Consider the following 9,449-nt stretch of genomic DNA (forward strand, 5'->3'; position numbering starts at 1 on the left):
ATTTTTATTTTTTGTAAAATGCTGGGGTGGCTCCATATATATATTTTCCGGGTTAGTGGAGGAGGTTGGACATTGGCATTACTCTTATATTAGATGATACTTTTTCCTAGCAAATCAGCACTTTTGCTCTGCTCTTTCTAGCATTCGTAAGCACTTAAGCACATGTTTACTTTTGTTCAATTCTGGGATTTTAGCTCCTCGTTATTTCATAGCACAGCAACATTTTGTATTGCTCTATCTAGCAGTCTTAAGCACTTTAGCACATGTTCACTTTGATTTATTCTGGCATCTTAGGACTTTCAGCTTCAAACCGGGGCCGGTACGCCTGGAGGTATTCGATTCCAGGAATCGGGGCATAAGCTCTGTTTTGAGCTGCAGTTCTCTATTGTCAAGTGATGTTGCATCGATGAACTATTTTATAAGTTTGACAAGGGGGGGCGGAAATATTTAGGTTAATGTCATTATGTGCTTTATATACTGCATATAATTTCTGCTAATCTCTGCTCATTAAACAAAGAGGGTAACTGATGAAATGACAAGATGCTGCTTGAGGACTCCAACATAGTTTGAAAGCAAAAAATATATCTTTTCAAAAAAAGTTTTCTTCTGAGAATTTTAATTTGTTTGCCCAATATAGAAAAGGGTATTTGATAAAAATATGTGTATTTACTAAAACCAATATGCTGATACTATTGCATTCTGAAAGCAAATTTAAAGCAGATAATATTTCATTGTTTAATTTTTTTGTCATCCAGCATACCACAATTTTTATTTAGCCGGCAACAGGTCCATCAACACAAATTTGCATACTGTCCTATGTATGTCAGCAAGTATTCCTATGAGTGTCATTTTGGTGCAGAGTCATTGGGTACCTCCAACTTCTGAGATAAGATGGGGAACACTTTTTTCCCAATATAGGATCAAGGCATGACAGCTCCAGGCTAGATGTAAAAAAAGCTACATTAATTGCCTTGTATTTTTTACTCACACCATACTTCCTGGTCTGAAACAGGCAATATGCTCTGGACTATAGTATACTTGGTGCAAAAATTTTAAGTGTATTAGCTTATGTCTGTAGGTTAAAGGCATGTCCTTCACCTGGGCACAGCAGCATTGCCATGACTTGCCAGGAATTATCATCCCCAAATCTGTTTTCCAATCCCTTTTATCATCGTATTCCAGGGTTGCTTTAGTACTCAATACCTCTATATGTAGAAATGAGATTGCCTTATCCATATCTCCTCCCAGGATCAACTTAGTGAGCACTGGAAGCCCCAGCAGGGTATTCAGGAAATCTAAGAGTGTTCCCCTTGCTGCATGACATAATCAATTGTATAACAACGTTGTCAATAAATTAGTCCATCTCCTACCTTAAAATGTTTGCAATGTTATAAACAACCCTTCAGAGAACAGATGACCCAGAAATGCTATTACCATTTGCTATACTATAATGAGTGACAATTCTTCTGAGTAAGGAAGGGATTGTTTTCCACTAACAAAAATGGGGAGTATAACCTGTCTGTTCCTTAAATATTCTGCGATGTTCCACCATACCCGTGACATAGAGGATATTACATTGACCTTCTCACATCTATTGCTAGGTTTGCGAGACATAACCATAGCTAACAAGTCCATCTAAACTAGGGTTCTCCCCACCTTTACATGTGTGAGCCTGGAGGTATCATGGAAATGCAGAGATGATAATGGACACCTTTGCCGCATACCCCTGGAAACCATAAACCTGAGGTCTGGAAAGAAGGCCACAGGGGAGGCTATCATAGTGAAGGTCTGGCTGGGTCCTGTTGAGGTGTAGTATTGTATCCCTGTCTCTGTAGTTGACAATTTGTGCTATAATTGGTTGTGGGGGTTGTCCTAGCTTAATTCTAGGCATCAGAGACCTATAAACCCATTGCACAATGAAGACAGGTGAAAATTCCTTCCTACCAAAGAAGAATATTAAGGACCTGATTACGATCTTGGTGTATGACATACTCCATCACAAACATGGCGGATATTCCATCCGCTGTATTACAAGTTCCACAGGATATAATGGAACTTGTAATACAGCGGACGGGATATCCGTGAAGGAGTATCCCATCCGCCAAGATCGTAATCAGGCCCTAAAAGTTGTTCCACAAATGTTTCCATATTTGTTACTTGCTCTAATTCAAACACCCCAATAATTTTTACATTGTCCCTCCTTTACTCCCTCCTTCAATCATCATTTTAAGCCTTCCAGGTGAAAGGTCTTTGGAAAGGGTAGCCAGTTTGTGGGTGTTGTTGTGGGTAGAGTTTTCCACTTCCAAAATCCGGAATTCTGCTTCCATCAATCTAGTAATCTGTTTATCTGGGTTCTCCTTGAAATGGTCCATCTGTATTGTGAGTCAATAGTTTTCAAACTCTCTTTCAGCTCTTTCAGCTGAGTAACCCAGCTACCTCGGAGATGTTAGGCTGAGGGGACATGTGCTTTGACTCTTCCACCTGACTGGCACCTGTTTTTTGTCAAACTGGTGGGCTCAATTGCTTCTGGTCCACTTTCCACATAGTTACAATGTAGCCAGGCCATGGCCTTCTCACATATATGATATCCACTAGGTCAGGCACCCAACAGTGTCCTCCAGTGCATCTGCTAGCAAACATGAACAGCTGTGCACTTCCAGCCTGTGTAATACACATCGTGCTGTGCTGTATCTACTGCCCCCCCTTAAGGCCAATAGTTGAATGGCAATTCAAGCTGAGTTGAGGAGAATTATTGCTGTGTATATGTCCTTTGTGTCAGTGGGCACCAACTGTTTTGGCTGTATATTTATTTAGTTCTGTGGAGATCTTTCATGTGTGAAGCTTTTCCTGGCATTTCTCTTTGTAACCTCGTCTGAAATTCTTGGGCAGTACTATTAATAATCCTTCTTAGAGTGGTCATGGTGTAATGTTAATAGATGTGTTCACTATATATACAGCAATAAAATATGCTATTAGCTCAGCACGATTTTCCTTGAACAGAAGTAACTTTCACTGTAGAAATGTTTGGAGACCGCCTGCTTTAAACTGATGTGTCCTATGGAATAATACACGTAGGCCAATGTTGAGTCAATCATGTCTGATGGAAGCTCTTCATTCAGGGTGACAAGGAGGTTCTGTTCAATGTTTGATACTGTAACTTGATTTCCTATCACAGGAATGAAATGTGGGCAGTGGTCATGGAGTTAGTTGCACTGAGACACAAGGTACTGAAGTTCATTCTTGAGTTCCCTGATAGAATCTTGCTCAGGTATGAGAGATTTTAAATGAATCTACTTTCCCTACATCTCTGGGATCTCACTGCTTTTCCTTAGGAGTAAAGGCATTACCTGAAAATTCAATGTCTACATTTTTTCCTTCAGGGTGGATGTTCTCACTATTGGGCATATTTACAAGGCCCTTGCGCCGCCCGAGCATCATTTATTTTTAATGCGAAGGAAGCTTTACGGAGGTCACCACTGTGCACCATATTTACAAAGTGGCGTAATGCATGCATTTTGGCACTTTGTAACCCCTTTCGCCACATTATACCTGTGCCAGGTATAATGTATGCAAGGGGGCATTCCCATGCAGGGAGGCCCAAAAAATGGCACAGTGAAAGTTTTAAGATTTCACTGCACCATTTTTCTGTAATTTTTAACACCTGCTCAGGGCAGGCATTAACATGATAACATAATAACCTATAGGCCTCCATGTGCTTTGCTGGCCTTGCGCCATAATTTATGACACTAGTCCAGCAAAGCACCACAATACAATCATAACTTATGATGCTATTATGCTAATGCGCGCCATGGTGCACTGCATAGTAAATACAGTGCTACCATGGTGACGTTAGGGGGCGAAGGGCGACGTAAGAAAAGTGTTGCATCAGAGCTGACGTGCCACTTTATTGTAAATATTTCCCTATGTCTCTCGATGCCCCCGCATGTAGATAAAAGTCATGCCCTATGATCTGTATGGCCTAAGCCACTATGTATACCATGTGCAGAGTATAGCCAAAGGTCATGCTGTGTGCTCACCAAATGTAGAGAACTACTGTCCATTACAGAGTTCACAAGTGTAGCTCAGTGTTAGTAGCATACCATGTTTTGTAGTGATCCTATTGTGGCTAGGCCTTTTTAATTGCATCATGTAATTGATACTGTACTGGTCTACTTGTAGAAATATTGACTTTTAATGCTAGTGCTGAAATTCAGAGCACCTTGATGAATGTGGGTTAAAAAAAGCTTGTTATGCTCTGTGTGAGTCTCAGTAAACCATATTGTCAGGCCTGTGGTTTCCATTTCGGAAGTCCCCGGCCCTTTCATGTGTAAAATATTGAGGTAAGGTTTATTTCCCAGATACTGAAAGTGTATTGTTGGTATTCCTGAGACTGAAGTGAGGGAACCCCGAACACTTTAGTGGGAGGAGAGGAGACACGCTTCCCCTTACAAATTAACATGGATGTCAAACCCTGCTGGGGGCCATGAGTCAAGCAAGGACTACTAAGCCACAGCCGTTGGGACTGAGGTTATTTCCTCTAAAGTCCCAGGGTTATTCTACTATTGATTTACAAAACTGGGCCAAGCATAAACCCTTAAGCCATGACAGTGGTAGCAATGGCAAGCAGTCACAGGTTTTTCAGAAAGTTTAGTATGGGCATTTGACAGGCTTAGAATTCAACAACACACCCAGAATCTCGATAATGTGATTGTCCAGCACAGTGCATTAATTTAATAAATTAAAAGTACTTTATTCTAAAGTAAGGCACAATGTAACGCAAATCACAAAAGTGTCCCAGATTCCCGATGTACGGCTGTGAGTCTAATATGCTTCAAGGTGGGCCACCAAGCACTGTACCCTCTTCCCCTCCTCTGATAGTCTGGGACCAGTAGCATAGTTGCTACTGCAGGTACAGCTCTACACTTTGTTTTAGTATATAGTTTCTAGCTAGGGTCCATCAACTAATCTTTCACTCAGGCTCCTGGATGACAGTTGGCTGCAGTAGGCCTTACACTTAAAGCATGGCTCATCAGAGGTGTACTGTGATACAAAACTGCTCAGGTTGGATTGGTGCATGAGTTAGGACCCTGAACATAGTGGTGGGAGTGGCTGGTTTCTGGCAGTGGCTCTCTACTGGGCTCTGTCAGTGTGGGAAGCAGGCAGCGCTAGAGGTCTCAGTGGCCAAGGTTTCTCCACTCTGGTGAGACACAATGGCAACCGCACTGAGGCCTTCCTGGGATGCAGTAATCATTCATTCCTCTTCTTCAGGTGTGAGCCTCAGGCAGTGACTCACTAGCTTTGATACACTTTGTAGCATGGCACCCACGTCCAATCGGGCGCATAGGTTTATAGCACCACTGGAGCCAGACAATGCTTGAGGCAACAGCTTCCATCCTCAGAGTGGCATAGCCGGTTGAACTCATCTTTGATCACTTTCAGGCTAGCCACTCAGGAAGGTTGATGGGCACCACATGTTGCATGCTTCTTTTTCAGGGGTGGGATGAATGCATGGACACACAGCACCAACCTCAATCATGGACACATTGCTGGTGCCACATGGAAGCGATGACTCCAGGTTTAGTTGGACAGACTGATTGGGTACACTTTCACAAACCATAGGTGCAATGATTGGAACAATAGCGGAAACCGCTCAGGTACGCTTCAGAAGTGTCATGATTCATTCTAGGATTTCATGGACTAACTCCCAGACTAGAGCACTGTACTTCACACAGGCTGTGAATCTTTGAGTGATGAAACACAGCATCACTATCAACGCTTCTGTCCACACCAATAGTCAGCTCCTCTTGCATGGTAGGCTCAATCCTTCTCACTCACTCAGACAGGACTCCTTAGCCTTCCAGGACATGACAAGCAGTTTTTACCCTATATTAGACTCCAGGTGATTTCCCTTCACCACTGGAAAGCTGGCCATCTACCAGACACCATCTCTGGCTGTGCTGTAGTCGTCTTTGTACTCTGGGTTGTGCACCCCCTCCTTGGTGAGAGAGAGCCTGAAACTAGAAATAAAAGTTGAAAGTGAGTCAAAACCTCCCAGTCACATACACAGATTGCAAACATGGGGTGTGAATTCTATGTCTACCCTTTCAGAACTAGGTTGGGCTATCTTTTTTTGTTCCTTCTAATCCTGTCTCCTAGAATCAGCCTTTATCTTACATGATGCTCTTCACATGAATAAATGCAATGATCCATAAAGACATGGCTTCATTTTGGTTTAAGATGTGAGTATAGGTAGGATTGCTAATGAATTGCCAAAAAACGTTAACTGCAGCAGGTATGGTTGTACTGCATTTTTGCAAAATCAAACTTTGTTAAAATTACGTTGGTTGATATCCACTGTGGCATAATGTTTGAAACAAGACTAGTTACCAAAGTATATAATAGAGATGCATAATCAGTATTTTGTTTTATATTCCTTTGAATAATGAATGTTTGGTGAGCAGTTTGCGATGGTACAGTGTTTCCTATGAAGTGAATGTAATGGTATGATTGGCACAATCCCCTTTCTAGTGTTTGTATAACTCTTTGAATTTATGTTTGCCATTTCTTTATTGCTCACTGTGTTTTTTCGAGCTGCGGATGCATTTTGGTCTGTAGTTACCAACTGGGGTGTAATGTTTGACTGTAATATAGCTTATTTGCAATGCATTTTTATTTGATTGATTAACACAGTCCGCTTTCTATTACCATGCAATCGGGACAGTCGATTATGGACATTTTAAACTTCATTTGGAGTGTCTGTTTCGTGTTGCTAATTTTTCTTGAATATCTGATATAGCACATATGGAGTGGCTCATATATATATATAAATATATTTCAGGCGGTAAATAAAACTATTTTCAATGCTTATGTTGATATTTAAAATACATTTTAAATTTGTGTTATCTTTTTGTTGAGTACATTTTTTAAATATTCAAAAGAAATTTACTCTTACTATTTTAATGTCTGATGGATTGTTTACGTACTGTTGTTATAAATACATGTATGTGTGTATCTACATTTACAAAAGTTTGTAATTTCTACTGTATTTTGTTTAACAATTTTGATATTTTAATAATGTGAGTTTACATTTTTATTTATTAAAATAATTTCTCATTTTACGATATTTTTGTCATTCACACTATAAGTAACAGAAGACAATATTTATGTTTACAATATTTTTTGGCAATATTTTGTGTCAATATTTTTTACAAATACTCTCATATTTTTCTAATGTTCCCATTTCATTTTGCTCCAATTTACCAACTTAATAACCTGTTTTACCTTGACCTCATCATACCATTGATTTAAATCTACAATCCCGCACAGAATTTTCTGTTCAGATCTCATCAGCAGGTACACTAAAGGGATGATGCCAAATTGTTGAACTCAGCTTTGTTTTCACCAGGGTAATTTAAAAAAACGATTGTTCATCATTCAAACTGGTGATAGGGAACATAGCAACACAGGGAATGGAAAGAGAATGACAAGGCAGTGTATGTGAGGTTGTGTGTGTGAAAGGTCAAGAAAGAAGAGGGAAGGATGATGTGAAAGGGGAAATGGAATGTGCAGATTTTTGTGAAATTAGCATTTCTTTGAGAGGTGAGCGTATATGTAAGTGAAAATGGAAGAGTAAAAATATTTTTGGGAGAGAAAAAAGGTCTATGAGGAGAATAGTGTGAGTAGAAAGTTGTTTTACAAGATATGTGAAAAGGGGCTGTGAGAATGGAGTGTATGGGATACAATTGTAAGATGACAATCAAGCAGACCTTAAAGGAAGTGAGAAAGTCAGAGAAAGCAGGGTAGCAGACGATGGGCAGGCGATCGGCAGAAATGGGTGTGCAAATGCGAACTGTGAACAACATAAAAAGGGTGTATTCGAGCTAGAAAGAGGGGGAAGAGGAGGTTTAAGAAGAGAAAGTATGAGGCTCATACAATTATGAAAAAAGAAGGGGGATCGATTAATAAAAAAGAGTTCAAGTGAGTAGATGTAAGGAAAGAGGAGAGTGTGAGACACAGGAATAAGGACAGCTTTTGGGGAAGAGAAGGCTGCTACCTGCAGGGGGTGCCATATTTCAAGGCCAACCTTGAACTAGGGATGAATGTGTTCTGCGAGGAATGGAAAAATTAACTTGCTGTTTTCTGTGAGAGAGGAAGAAGGCATCCGAGGAGCGGGTCTCAGGGAAGTGGTTGTGCAAGGCCGCAAGGATGCCTCTGCTTCCCCGTGTGCATCGGACCCTGTAGGAATATTGGCATCCAGATGACCACTGGTGAATGGATGGGCTGTGCCTTGATTCTTCTGCTTGCCTATGACTGAGTCTGTGGAAATCTAAAAGAGGTTCATTCATCTATTAGAAAAGGACACTGTAAATAGCATCTAGTGATATCTGTTACTTGGGGCAGTCCCGGCAGCAGTTTGTTTTTACTGCTGTTCATAAACATTGAATTAGTCACTACCAGGAACAACGCCCATACTCTGTCCATTGTCGTTAGTGCCTGCAAATTAACAAGGACTCTGTGAACTCTGTGTGATCTGCAGGCAGTGCTACCTACTTTTGCCTTTTTTCTGTAAGCTACCACCAATTACAAATACAGTAACTTTTTCAACTTTTTACGTAGTGCACCCTTACTGGTTTCTTTCCTGGAGTTTACTCTCAATTGGAATTCTTTCTGGTTCTTTTTTGAGATCTAGCTATACAAAATAATCTGGAATTTCACATCAGGCTCCTACTCTTCCGTGCCCTGAATGTCACTATCAGCCGTTAATTTATATCATATGCCAAGTTTTTAGACCCTCTCAGAAACTATTTGTAAGAAGTGGGACCCTGTACATCAGCCCCAATCATGGTGTTGACACCTGCTGCCACCAGCTCCCCCCTAACGCTCCTTTCCAAATCCGGCACAAATGCTTTCAAGATATAGGGCCTCATTACGACTTCAGCAGCCTTCATAGAAGACAGGCAAAGCTGCGGCAGCCAGCATACCGCCAGTGCTGGTGGTATGCTGGCCTCCCTATTAGGAGTTTTCTGCTGGGCCAGCAGGCAAAAACAGCGTTTCCGCCTTCTGGCCCAGCGGAAAACTCACAGCAATATTGACGCTGGCTCATAATCCATCCTGCAGCATTGTTGTGGTGTTGCGAGTGCGATAGAACCCTTCGCACATTTCACTGCCTGTAAATGAACTGTCCACATTCACTTCCTCTAACTTCATCCTGAATGTAATTTACCATCCAACGGGTCAAAACAATACATTAATCTAGGAATGCATTGATTTCTTCACCTCTCAACTTATCAGCTCTGACAACAATCTCTTCCTTGGCAACTTCAACATCCACTGGGGAGACGCGGGCAATAGTGATGTGGACACTTTACCTCCTTTCTCAATGCCAACATTCTCCAACAACATTGCCATAAACCTACACACTGCAAAGGTGCCATTCTGGGTCTTATTAT

The sequence above is a fragment of the Pleurodeles waltl genome, chromosome 1_1 (assembly GCF_031143425.1).
Source record: "Pleurodeles waltl isolate 20211129_DDA chromosome 1_1, aPleWal1.hap1.20221129, whole genome shotgun sequence".
Taxonomy (NCBI): Eukaryota; Metazoa; Chordata; class Amphibia; order Caudata; family Salamandridae; genus Pleurodeles; species Pleurodeles waltl.